Source organism: Agelaius tricolor, unplaced genomic scaffold (genome assembly GCF_023055355.1).
Source record: "Agelaius tricolor isolate 1412-34295 unplaced genomic scaffold, bAgeTri1.0.p SCAF_8, whole genome shotgun sequence".
Lineage (NCBI taxonomy): Eukaryota > Metazoa > Chordata > Aves > Passeriformes > Icteridae > Agelaius > Agelaius tricolor.
Genome location: NW_027269268.1, coordinates 3987603 through 3998467, shown reverse-complemented (window position 1 = coordinate 3998467; position 10865 = coordinate 3987603).

The window sequence follows — 10865 nt, the reverse complement described above, 5'->3', positions numbered from 1 at the left end:
TCTGTCTGGTCACCAGGAGCCTGGTGACTGCACATAGCTGTTGATAGCTTACTTTCTAAGCCATGGGAAGAGGAGACTCCCATAAGGATGCATTTGGGAAGGCTTTTCCCACGGGCCCCAGGCTGTATCTGCCACATACACAGTACTCAAACAAGCTAATGGACACCTTGGACACCTATTTTTAAGCAAGGGTGCTTAGTCTGGCCATCTGCAGTGCTACTGTCCATGCAATGCCCACCCCAGAAAGGTAGGAAGAGGGAGAATGCTATTTTATTTGGAATGCCCCTCAGCAGCCAAAGCTGAACTGACTCACCCTAATGTTCACAAGAGAGTGTTTTCAGAGAGGTGTTGGGCTGGGAGCTGGTTACTGCACACCTCTGCTCTGTGTCCTGACCAGAGCAGGCAGCAGGCTTCCCCAGACCTTTCTCTTCCAAAGCAACCCCTGCGCTGTTTCAGTTCTAACAGCCAATGACTTCCATAGCAAAAATCTGATACTTTAAACACAAGCAAACAAATAGCAGAGCAAAATCTGATAAAACATCCAGAAGCAATGCTGATTAGGGCAGGGCAGCTGAATAGAGCTAAGCTGGCAGAAGGCAAGTCTTTATCTCACACTACCACACTCAAAAAGCAAAAAGCACCAGCAGACAGAAGAGTTGTTGCATCCAGGAATCCACAGAGAAAACCCTAAGGGCAGAAAGCAGAGGTCACTATGCAGGTGAGGTATAAGAGTATCTGTTAGCTGCACACGTGTTTGTTTTTACTCAACTGAAATCAAGTGATACTTCTTTACTGAACATGGGAAAATGGAAACAATACCACATGGAACCCTTTCAAAAACAATTTTTTATTTTAACAGCAGCAGATTTCTAGAGTGTAATGGTTTATCTGGCAAGCCTTTGTTTTACTTGAGACACGTTTCCTTTTCCAATTTCACATTTAATTCCTTCAAAACATGTGTTACTCATTTTGCAGTTTTGTACCCTCGATGCTGCTGATGAGAAAAGCCAGAAGAACCTCCTGCAGTACTTCTGACCATCTTGAAACACAAGTCTCCTCCCTATCCTCAGCACCTCCCTTTTTGGGACAACTGATTTATGCCTCTGCAGAGCCAGGTATGAGCCCAGAGGAAAAATAAGAGGAAAAATAGAGTAAGGGCACTACATCAGCCACGTACACAGTACTCAGTACCACGGGCAGGCACAAGGGCAGCCAGGCACCTGAGAGGGAATCACAGCTTTAAAGCAATGCTGTGACCCGGGCAGTGCTGTCCGAGCGCCGATGCTGCGGTGCCACCTGCCATGGCCAGCACAAAGAGAACCCACCAGCACCTGCTGCTTACAAAGCCTCCTTCTAGAAACCATCCAGGCAGTGTGAGCTACACATCATCCCAAAGCTCCAGTAACCAGCATCACTTGGCAGCCTCTACAAGAGCAAGCAGAATATTGGAAGGGCCACACATTACAGATCACATTTTGGAGGTCTGCCCTTCAAAACTACCTGCCTGTGATGCTTCTCCATCTGTCAGCATCACTTCTCTTCTCACCTGCATGATTCATTTCTAATCACCCAGAAATATTCACTTATTCAACTAGGAATCAGCTGAATTTTCTATATTTCTTTCAAACTTTAATTGTCACACCTTTCTGCCCTGACAGGATTTGTACTAGTCTGCACTTTTTCATCCCAAAACGATACAGCTTTGTTACTTTGTTGACAGCAAAGTAACGGAGAGAATAAATATACCAGGAAATTCATAAAGAGGGAAATCATGTCCCAGAAGTCTCCTCTTTATTCGTCTGATTTGTCTCTCACACAATAAATTCTATTAAGTGCAAAGATTGCGCTTCGTGTCCACCCTTGAGTTTTCAGGAATTTATATGGCAAAAGGTGGAAAAGCTTTTGTTTGTGATGGGGTTGGAAAAGCAAGTGTACATAGAGCTTTTAGGCCTAAGGACTGAACCTATTTACCACTGGAATAAAGTGACTTATACTTACTTTAATTTTGAGCAAAACAGAGTACAAAAGTAGCATTGAATTGGAAGGGAGCTACGACAACGACCACGCAACACTAAGTTTCCTTTCCCTGCTCCCTGCTCAGACCCTAGAGGCATGCAGAAGTGAGATTTCACCAAGGACTGCAGAGTTCTTGGAGTTTCAGTGGAGTCAATAATGCATATTTTCATTTAATTGTTTACAGCAAGTTCCTATAAATATAAATTTTTCCACGGGGAAGAGGATGAGGCAGCAGACAAAGTTCCAGACTGGCAAACTGTCATTTAGAACAGAACCAGATCCTACCTTTCCCCACCTATCTTTCTCACTTCCATCTCCAGTGATACAGTTTTATGGTAGAAAAATTCTGTTGGATGCAAATGCTGATTATTCCAAGACAATTTTGGTAGAAAAATTCTGTTGGATGCAAATGCTGATTATTCCAAGACAAATTCTGCTGGATGCAAATGCTCTGATTATTCCAAAACCATTTGCGGCTGCTGCTTCTTATAGACAAAAGCAGATCACTTAGAAGGAGCTGCACTTGGCTGTGCCAAACAGGAGGGCATTTCTTCAGGAGCATATGCCTGGGATCCTTGGGAAAGCCTAACATCAACCTGTCATACCCCAAACCAGATTAAAGAAAACCAGCAAACCACTGTGAATAACCAATTCATCCAGGCATTTACTGATCTCCTTAACCACATGGATTATTTGTACAGTTCTATTGCCTTTCAGCACACAGCCCTACCAGACCATGCCACTAAGTGTGTTTTTCCACCCAGCCATCCTCAAAATCAAGCACAACTTGCACAGCCACAAAATCAAGGTCTGTGCTATCAGTACAGAGATCTGCCAGGCACTTGGCTCCTCTGTGCCCCGTCCTTCTGCTGGCACAGGCAGTACCTGCCCTGTGTGGCCCTAACACGGTCAGTCCGACCTGGGGCATGGCTCTGCTGCTGAGCAATGCTGCTTATGAAAGAAAAGCTGTTCACAGAGAGCAGCCTGCAAGGAAAGACCTCAGACCTGTGCTAATTGCCACCTACCTGCATTTGTTCACAAAGTGATGCTGCAGGTCAGCTCAGACCTTTGCTCTGGACCAGCCAAGGGAGCAGGACGGCTAACACCAGTGATCATCCCCACGAGGGGGAAAACCCACAGGGATCTCTTTGAGATTAAAAGGTATGGGAGTCAATTAACTTTGGAAAACTTTAAGAGCTACACAAATCCCTCATTTGCCTCTATCCTTAGAGCAGAACATTCCTACTCGCAAAGGAAGCACTTCAATACAGACTTCCCTTTTGGCACCTCCTCAATGGGCATGTCCTACACACTAGATCCCTTTAAATTTTACATGTGCCCACAGACTCTGCTGGGCTGGGACCTGTGAGATGGCAAACAAACCAGCACTGGGACGGGCAAACAAACCAGAGAGCACAGCAATTCCATGTGCTTCGGGATCAGTGCATGAGTGCTCAGGTGCAGTGCAGCTGGGGACAGGAAATACAGGCAAACACAAAGAGGCCAGCCTTGCTGGAACCATCTCAGAACGTGTCCTTTAACAACACCAAGGGTAGATGACAGGAAAGCAGGGACAGACAAGATTTAGAAGCCAATTACTACACCACAGAGGAAGCTCTTTTCACACAGACAATGTCTCAGGTGGGGAACAAGTGCAGTTGCCTGAAAAGGGACAGGTGTAAAACACATTTCCAGTGGAAATAGGTGTTTAATGAGGAGCAATTAAATTTTGCTGTGCCGTGTTTGGCCTTCTTTGCCACCTGCAGCTCAGGTTACATCTAACTGAAGCACCAGTGGGTACTGGTAGTCACCGACAGGAGCTCACCTCATCTCTCTAACCCAGGTTCTCTCACCATGTCTACTGCACGTGCAGGAACGCTGTGCTGAGCTGCTCTTTTGGCTCCCAGGAGCTAAAGCATGAGACACGGGGCCCCAGCAGAGCCTGCCTGGCTTCCCAGCTGCCTGCTGTGCTCCCAGGCAGATTCCAGAACCACGGGCACCGAGACGTGTCCACACACAATAACCCAGCCCAGCTTTTTGAACTTGGGAAGTAACGTTTGTGGGAAAGAATGGCTGGCCAAGAAGCAGATGTTCTAGCTTTCAACTCTTCAGGGAAAGAAAAACACAAAAAAGAAAAATAACTATAAAAAAGGGTTACCCTTCAGAAGAAGAACTGTTTGCTGTACATGTGAACCATGTACTGCCCTTGCACAAAGAGTCTGACAGCTGCCCTCACTGGAAGAAGCTCTGTGGACTGTGAATTTGCCTATTCATGTAAACAGGGTGTTGCCTCAGTTGGAAAACAATCCTCTGGCTGAGAACAGTTTGCTGACAGACCGAGTTTAGATTAATTCTGTGAGCATGGAAATGAAGAAGCCTGTTAAAAACAGAGATGCACACAGAAGGCAGAACTTCCTCATTCAGACAAGAAGGGGGATCAGCAGTGAGAAGGCAGCCCCAGCCCTTGGGTGCAGCTAACAGGGACAGGGGGGACAGGGGGTCATGAGCTCTCCAGGTCAATGAGAGAGAACTGCTGCAGGCTATCTTCTGGGCACAGGGAAGAGACAGGAGGAGGAAAGAAGGAGAAGCATGAAGGCAGTTGTCTGCATGTCAGGAACACATTGGGGGGGAGCAGAAAAGGAAATCAACAAGAAAGAAGAAATAAAACAAATAAAAAGAACCAGTGGAAGACTCCCCACCCCTCGTGAATTTAAATATAGGACCGGGGAGAGGAGTTGCTTTGCAACCAGGGCCTATCAAAAACAGAGACCTGCAGATGCCTCCTGGGATCTTTTTGGGAAGCAAGCTTTTCTTCACAGCCACTGAGGAACTACAAGGCTTTTTGTGGACTGAGAAACACAAAACCAAAGCAAAACTCAGCACACAAAGAGAGACAGCCAAGGATGGCCCTTTATGCCTCTACACAAACCAAGCTCCTATGTGATTCTTCCAAATCCCTCTACCAGGTCCCAAGTACCATTTTTCCATGGCACCCAGCCAAAAGGCAGAATGATGGATTTAGGAGGGTATGGGGCCATTGCAGCTATGGGGTTTTTGGATTAACTTTTTCCTGTGAGCTCCAGGATACGGGCCAGAGCACAGAGGTTACTGCAAGTGTAGCTGAACATACTCAGTTCCCAGACTGAGCAGTTCCCAGTTCACACAGGTTTGCAGCCACACATTTGCCACTGGCCCACAGGGCTGTAGGAAATGGTCATTCCCAAAGAAGCAGGGCCATTTGTTACTTTGCTACTTGATTCACTGAAAACACACATGGCTACTTATCCTGCTAACACATATACAAGCAGAGCAGTTATTAGACAAGTAAACCACTAGACAAGCCAGCAAAAGATTTTAGCCTGGAAAGTATGGGAAAAGAAATGCAGTCCTTTTTCCCTGGAATGTCACCTTTCACTAGTCCATATATATTGCTTAAGGATGCAATTTTTTTCAGCTCACTGTCACTACCATGTCCCTGTCAGACAGGCATCCAGTCATCTTCCCCAGAAAACACCTGATTTACAAATCTGACAGTTTCAAGGCAAGAGAAAACAGAATAGTAAGGGTATGCCTAAAGTCAGAGTTGGGGACTGCTCAGTGACAGCTCTGCAGAAATGGGTCAGGCACAGAAAAATGAAGCCTGTGCAGCAGAACCTGGGGCTGGGGCTGTGCTGCCAGGGGCCAGCCCTGCTCCTTGCAGGTGCTACTGAAAGGCTGCTGCCTGTTTGGCTTGGCAGCCGCGGCCCAGCCGGGGCAGGTGCGCGGCATTCCCAGCTCACCGCGCGCTGCAGGAATGCCGCTGCCCAGCTCCAAGGCTTGGGCTTCTCACAGGTCCGTTTGTATAATGTGCTTTCCAGTGGGGAAAAAATTACTGTCCAAACAGTAGTGATTTGCGTATCTTTGAACTTTCAGGGAGTGTTTGCTTTTTTTGTTCTCGCTTTCAAAATGAGTCAAAAACAGGGGCAGGGGGGGCTGAAGTTACGTGAGCTCCTGCTTGATCTGCTGGTTGAGCAGAGGGCCCCCAGCCTGGTCCTGCACGGGAGCACATCCTCCCCAGATCAGGGCTCTGCCTCACAAGACATGGAGTCCATCTTGGCCAGCAAATCTGTAAAGCCTCAGTGTTATTTTGTTCTCAACAGACACAACCTGTGCCCACCCCAGGATGTCCCACCACCTTGGCAAACATGACAATCTCAGCTCCAGGCATCGAGGCAAGACACAGGGCCAGGGCTGCTTGATGCTGCCACTCTTCAGCAACAGCAGCCAAAGCCATTGCCCTTGACAGATTCTAAGCCTGTCCTCTAATTCCCTAAGGAGACACATACAGCCCACCCTGATACCGGAGGCCACATGGGAACCACCAAACACCCTGAAACAGCAAGGAGTTGTTCAGGTTTTAGGAGCCTTCCTCTGGAACAGTGGGGACTGATACAAGCATGTCACCCCCTGGTCACTGCACTGCCACAATAACAACTTCGAGGCAGCAATCCTGCAGACACAAGTGTTTGCTTTTCCAAAGGCTCCCTCCCCATGCTCCTCCCTGGCCTCTGGGGCAGCTGGAGAGCTGCCTGTGCCTGGCAGGTGCAGAGGGGCTGACTGGTGCTAGCAGCTACAGCAGCATCCTTCTCCAAAAGCAGCAGAGCAAGCTCTTGCCCAAATTTAGTCACAACAAGGCATAATTAGGCATAGTTTGCAAAATGCCTCTTTCTCCTTTCCTAAGACCAGTTCTGATGGACCCTAGGAGAGCAAGCAGGAATCAAACCACACAGCAGAACACACTCTGGCACAAAACCCAGGAGAGCTGAACTCCAGGTATGGTGATAGCTGCTAGTAGCTCCACAAACATTTGCCAAGTGATCACACTCTCAAGTTACGAGACCTGAAGGACCATGGCAAAAATCCATGCCAGACAGAGCAGGCACTGACTGATGGTTTAAGGTTTATGGATGGAGTTAAAAACCAGCTTTACTCAGGAAATCCAAAACATAACTAAAATCCCTGGCCCTAGATAGACTCACAAAACATAAAAAGAAGCTCAGATCTCCTCCACCAGAGTCCTCAAATTTCCACAAAAGGGGGAAAAATCCCCAAAATGAACTAAAATGAGAAAGATGAGGAAGGAAGTAAAATCAAAGCAAAGCAGAAGTGACTTGCTGTTTAGATATGAAAGTTTAGGTGCTTTTGATCATATAACAGAGTACTCATTTCTCCTGTCACCAGGCTCAGAAGTCAGTTAACCTTTTGATTTGGAAATGCTAATTAAAAATAGGATTTGACGTGCATCTGCCTAACTGTGCATGCCCTGTTCAGAAGGTAAGACTTCTCAAAGGCCACACCTTGTCAATGCCACAGAGTTTTCCCTTTACAGAGGGCAGGTCAAGCCCGGCTGCACTGCTGCTCCTGTCCTGCACCTGCTACTTCCCTGCAGCCATGCTGCTTCTCCCAGAGGGCAGATGGGATTGCAGTCCTCACAGCCTGTCTCTCCCTTCTTTCTTTTTTTTTTTTTTGTTTAAGGAGTGACCTTCTAAAAGCAACCCACCTATCTACAGAACACTCTTTCCTGGTATTTGCCAAGGATATTTGAACAGATTTGACTGTAATGAATGTCATGCCTCTAACCACTGAAACGAGCGAGTCATTCCCAGACTTCCGTTTTTGTTGGGTTTTTTTCCCTTTCAAAAATGCTGTTTATTGAAACATCCGTAAAATCTGCTTGGCAGCCTCAGGGCATGAGCCTCAGCTGTACTCCCTGTGTGTACTCAATGCTGGCACTGCGGAAGAGAGCATGGAGAAGTTCCCACTCCGCAGATCGTCCAGTTACAGTTTTGTTCCCCAATTCAGGGGAGGGGGATAGGCCAGGGAGCACAAGTTCGTGCTTCTGTATGGATGCAAAGGAGGGGTAGGAGAGGAAGTTTGCAAACTCCTCAGGGCAGAGAGCTTTCACTACACCTCTTGGCAAGTTGCAGAAGCTGTTTGCAGATTGTCATTATAAAATACCAAATTTACTCCACACAGAAACAGCACACTGAGCATCCAGCATATTTTGCCTGCCACTTCCCTTGGGCAGAGCACCTCAAATCAACTCAGCCTTAAGGAAGGCACCTGCAAGGAAAGCAGCTTTTGGGGAAGTAATTTTCTCTCTTAGCATTTCTGCTGCTAAGATTCTTGGTTTTGTAAAACCTGTAATTATAAAATAGTCTTCAGTTACTTTCAGCACCACTGAAATGCCTCTGTGGTGGCAGGAGAGAAATCCACCCATCAATCCTATCAAGCACTGGGAGCGGGTCAGAAGTGAGAATCCCTTACAGAGGGCATAACTACAGTACCAGTAATTAACAAAAAGGGAAGACAGAACATGGACTGAAAAAAGCAGCCTGCACAGACCAAACACTCCAAAAGCTCATGTGGAAAACAAATGACCAAAGCAATCAGAAGCCAAGGGAAAAAATCTCTGACTTTGGAAGTTGGCAGTCTGATTTCTTAATCGAACCTGCTGGAGTTGAAGCCTGTGGATGACCTTCACTGCATGGCACATGACACCCGTGTGTGTTGGACCTCTGGGGATGTTGGAAAGAGGACTTTAATTATCCCAGGAACGACTCCTCACAGGGTGAAAGCAGCCCAGGGTGGATCTGCCTCACCAACCCGCTGCTCTGGGCCGGGTGGGTGCAAGTGCCACGCGTAGAACGCCCTGAGAACAAATCCAGCAGTGCAAAGCTGAGCCCGGAGATCCCTTCCCATGTAATTACAGGGTGGTGCCATTGGGCAGACAGCTTCACGTGGAGCTCCAGCAGCCCACAGCTAGCCAGAACAATCTGGCAGCAAATGTAGCTGGAATGGGACAAAAAAGACACAAGCTTGCCCTGAATTGGGCAGACCTGCCTATAAATAGACAAAGGGGCTGGTCAAGCACATCTCTGCTTGCTGACTTCTCATGTCAGTGGGATCTAGGGCCAGGTGCCTACTTTCTATCAGAAAATAGCCTCACCAACACATGCTAAAGATGTCCTGTTGCTCTCTGCCTTGCATCTGGAAGGTATGCATGTGGACTTACAAGGCACAAGTCAGTGGTTAGTCCATCTGATTATAAATCACGTGACTCTGTACTATGACCACATTAAAACCCTGCCATCAATTAAAAAAGGGAAAACTAGAGCTACCCTGTAATTTTGGTCGACTGAATCAAGCCTGTTCCATGGACTCACACACATTTAGTTCCAGATTTGTCATACAAAGGAGAGGCTCAACAGCCACATCCTCAATGACTTACACGTGCAGCTCATGGGGCTGACAGGCTGAAGGATTTTGTTCCCTCAACAAAATGTTCCCTTGACAGGAAAAAAAGAGAGAAAAAAAGAGCAGTGGCATCACCAAAGGTGCTGGAATGGTAGAGGGACTTCTGTCACAGCTGCAGCTTGGGCAGAGGTGCTCCTTCCTTCCCCAGCCCTTGGGGCTGACCCTCCCACCCTTCCTGCTGCTGGCACAGGAAAGTGGGGAGCGATGCAGAGCCAAAAGGAATTGCACTGTGCTGCCCGGGGAAGGGAAGAGGATTTTCCCAGGAAGCACATGCACAACCACTTGCCCTGGCTGCACACCACTGTTCGGCAGAGGCTGTGTCACACCGGCACTGCCAGACTGTCCTGCAGTTGTCACAGCCCAGCAGCCTGAGCTGAAGAGCACCAGAAACCACTGTCATGGCTGCCTCACACTGGTCATTGATTTACACCCTGGTGTCTTTCACCTATTTCCTGCCACCAATGTAAGTTCAGCACTCCACCCCCCCCACCCCCCAACATCCATCTCCAGGCAAGCCACGAGAAAAACTGGCAGCGTGTGCTGTGCTGCCAACAGGTTTTACTGCAGGCATGGAAAGCCCAGTCCTCACCGGAAGGGACTGAGGAAGGACTCTCCAGAGGACCTAATTCTGAGGGCTTCTTCACATCTCAGAGATTTCCTCAGAGGCTCCTCCAAAGTCACCACTAAGTCCAACATCAAAGCCAGAGGAAAGTGCTGCTGTGCTGCTGCTTGGCTCCTTTGCCAGCACCGAGGACCTGTGGAGCATATGGAGCCTTGCACTGATTAATCCCCAGTGACACTGGGACAGAAAGCATTACCCCAGACTCCATTTAGGGAACTGCTCTTGTTCCTTCACATAGAGGACATATGACTGGAGAGGGAAGAAGGAAGGAAAGGAGAAAAGGGAGACACTACCCTGTATCAGTCCTTTGCAGTCTTCCCCCAAGTGCCCAGCTTGCCTCTATTGGCTGTGAAGGGACAGACTTCTTAGGGCAGGCTTTAAAGTACACAAACAGAGCCCAATTTCTCTGTCTCCCCAGTCACAGCAGAGCTTTCTGTTGGGATCACCTCTGTGATCAGTCAAACACATGCTGCTACCTCGGACTCAGATAGCAGCATTCCCACACATGGCCCTGGGGGCCCTGATGTGCCCAGAGAGGGCTTGGCAGCAGCTACCACTGCCCTCCTGTGACCTTGCCAAAGCGAGCTCACAGCTCTGGCCCTCTCCACCCTAACTCTCCTGCTTGCCTGTGTGCCCCTTTTGCTGTGCTGTGCCTCCCTTTTGCTGTCAGTAGCTTTCCTTGGCATTTCCTGGCCATCCACTCCATCAAGAGTTCAGGAAATTGGATCCTGGCCCAAGAGTGACACTTGCATAGCATTGCTCCCATTTTCTTACTTTAAGTTTATGAACTTCCAGGCTCTTTTCACAGCCCACTGCAGATGTTGAAGGAGATACCACCATGTGGAATCAGAGTTTTGTGGAGAGGTCTGTGGTACTTCGCGTTGCCCTGGCATCCACAGCACTGATTAGCGAAACTCTCAGGTTTCAAGCA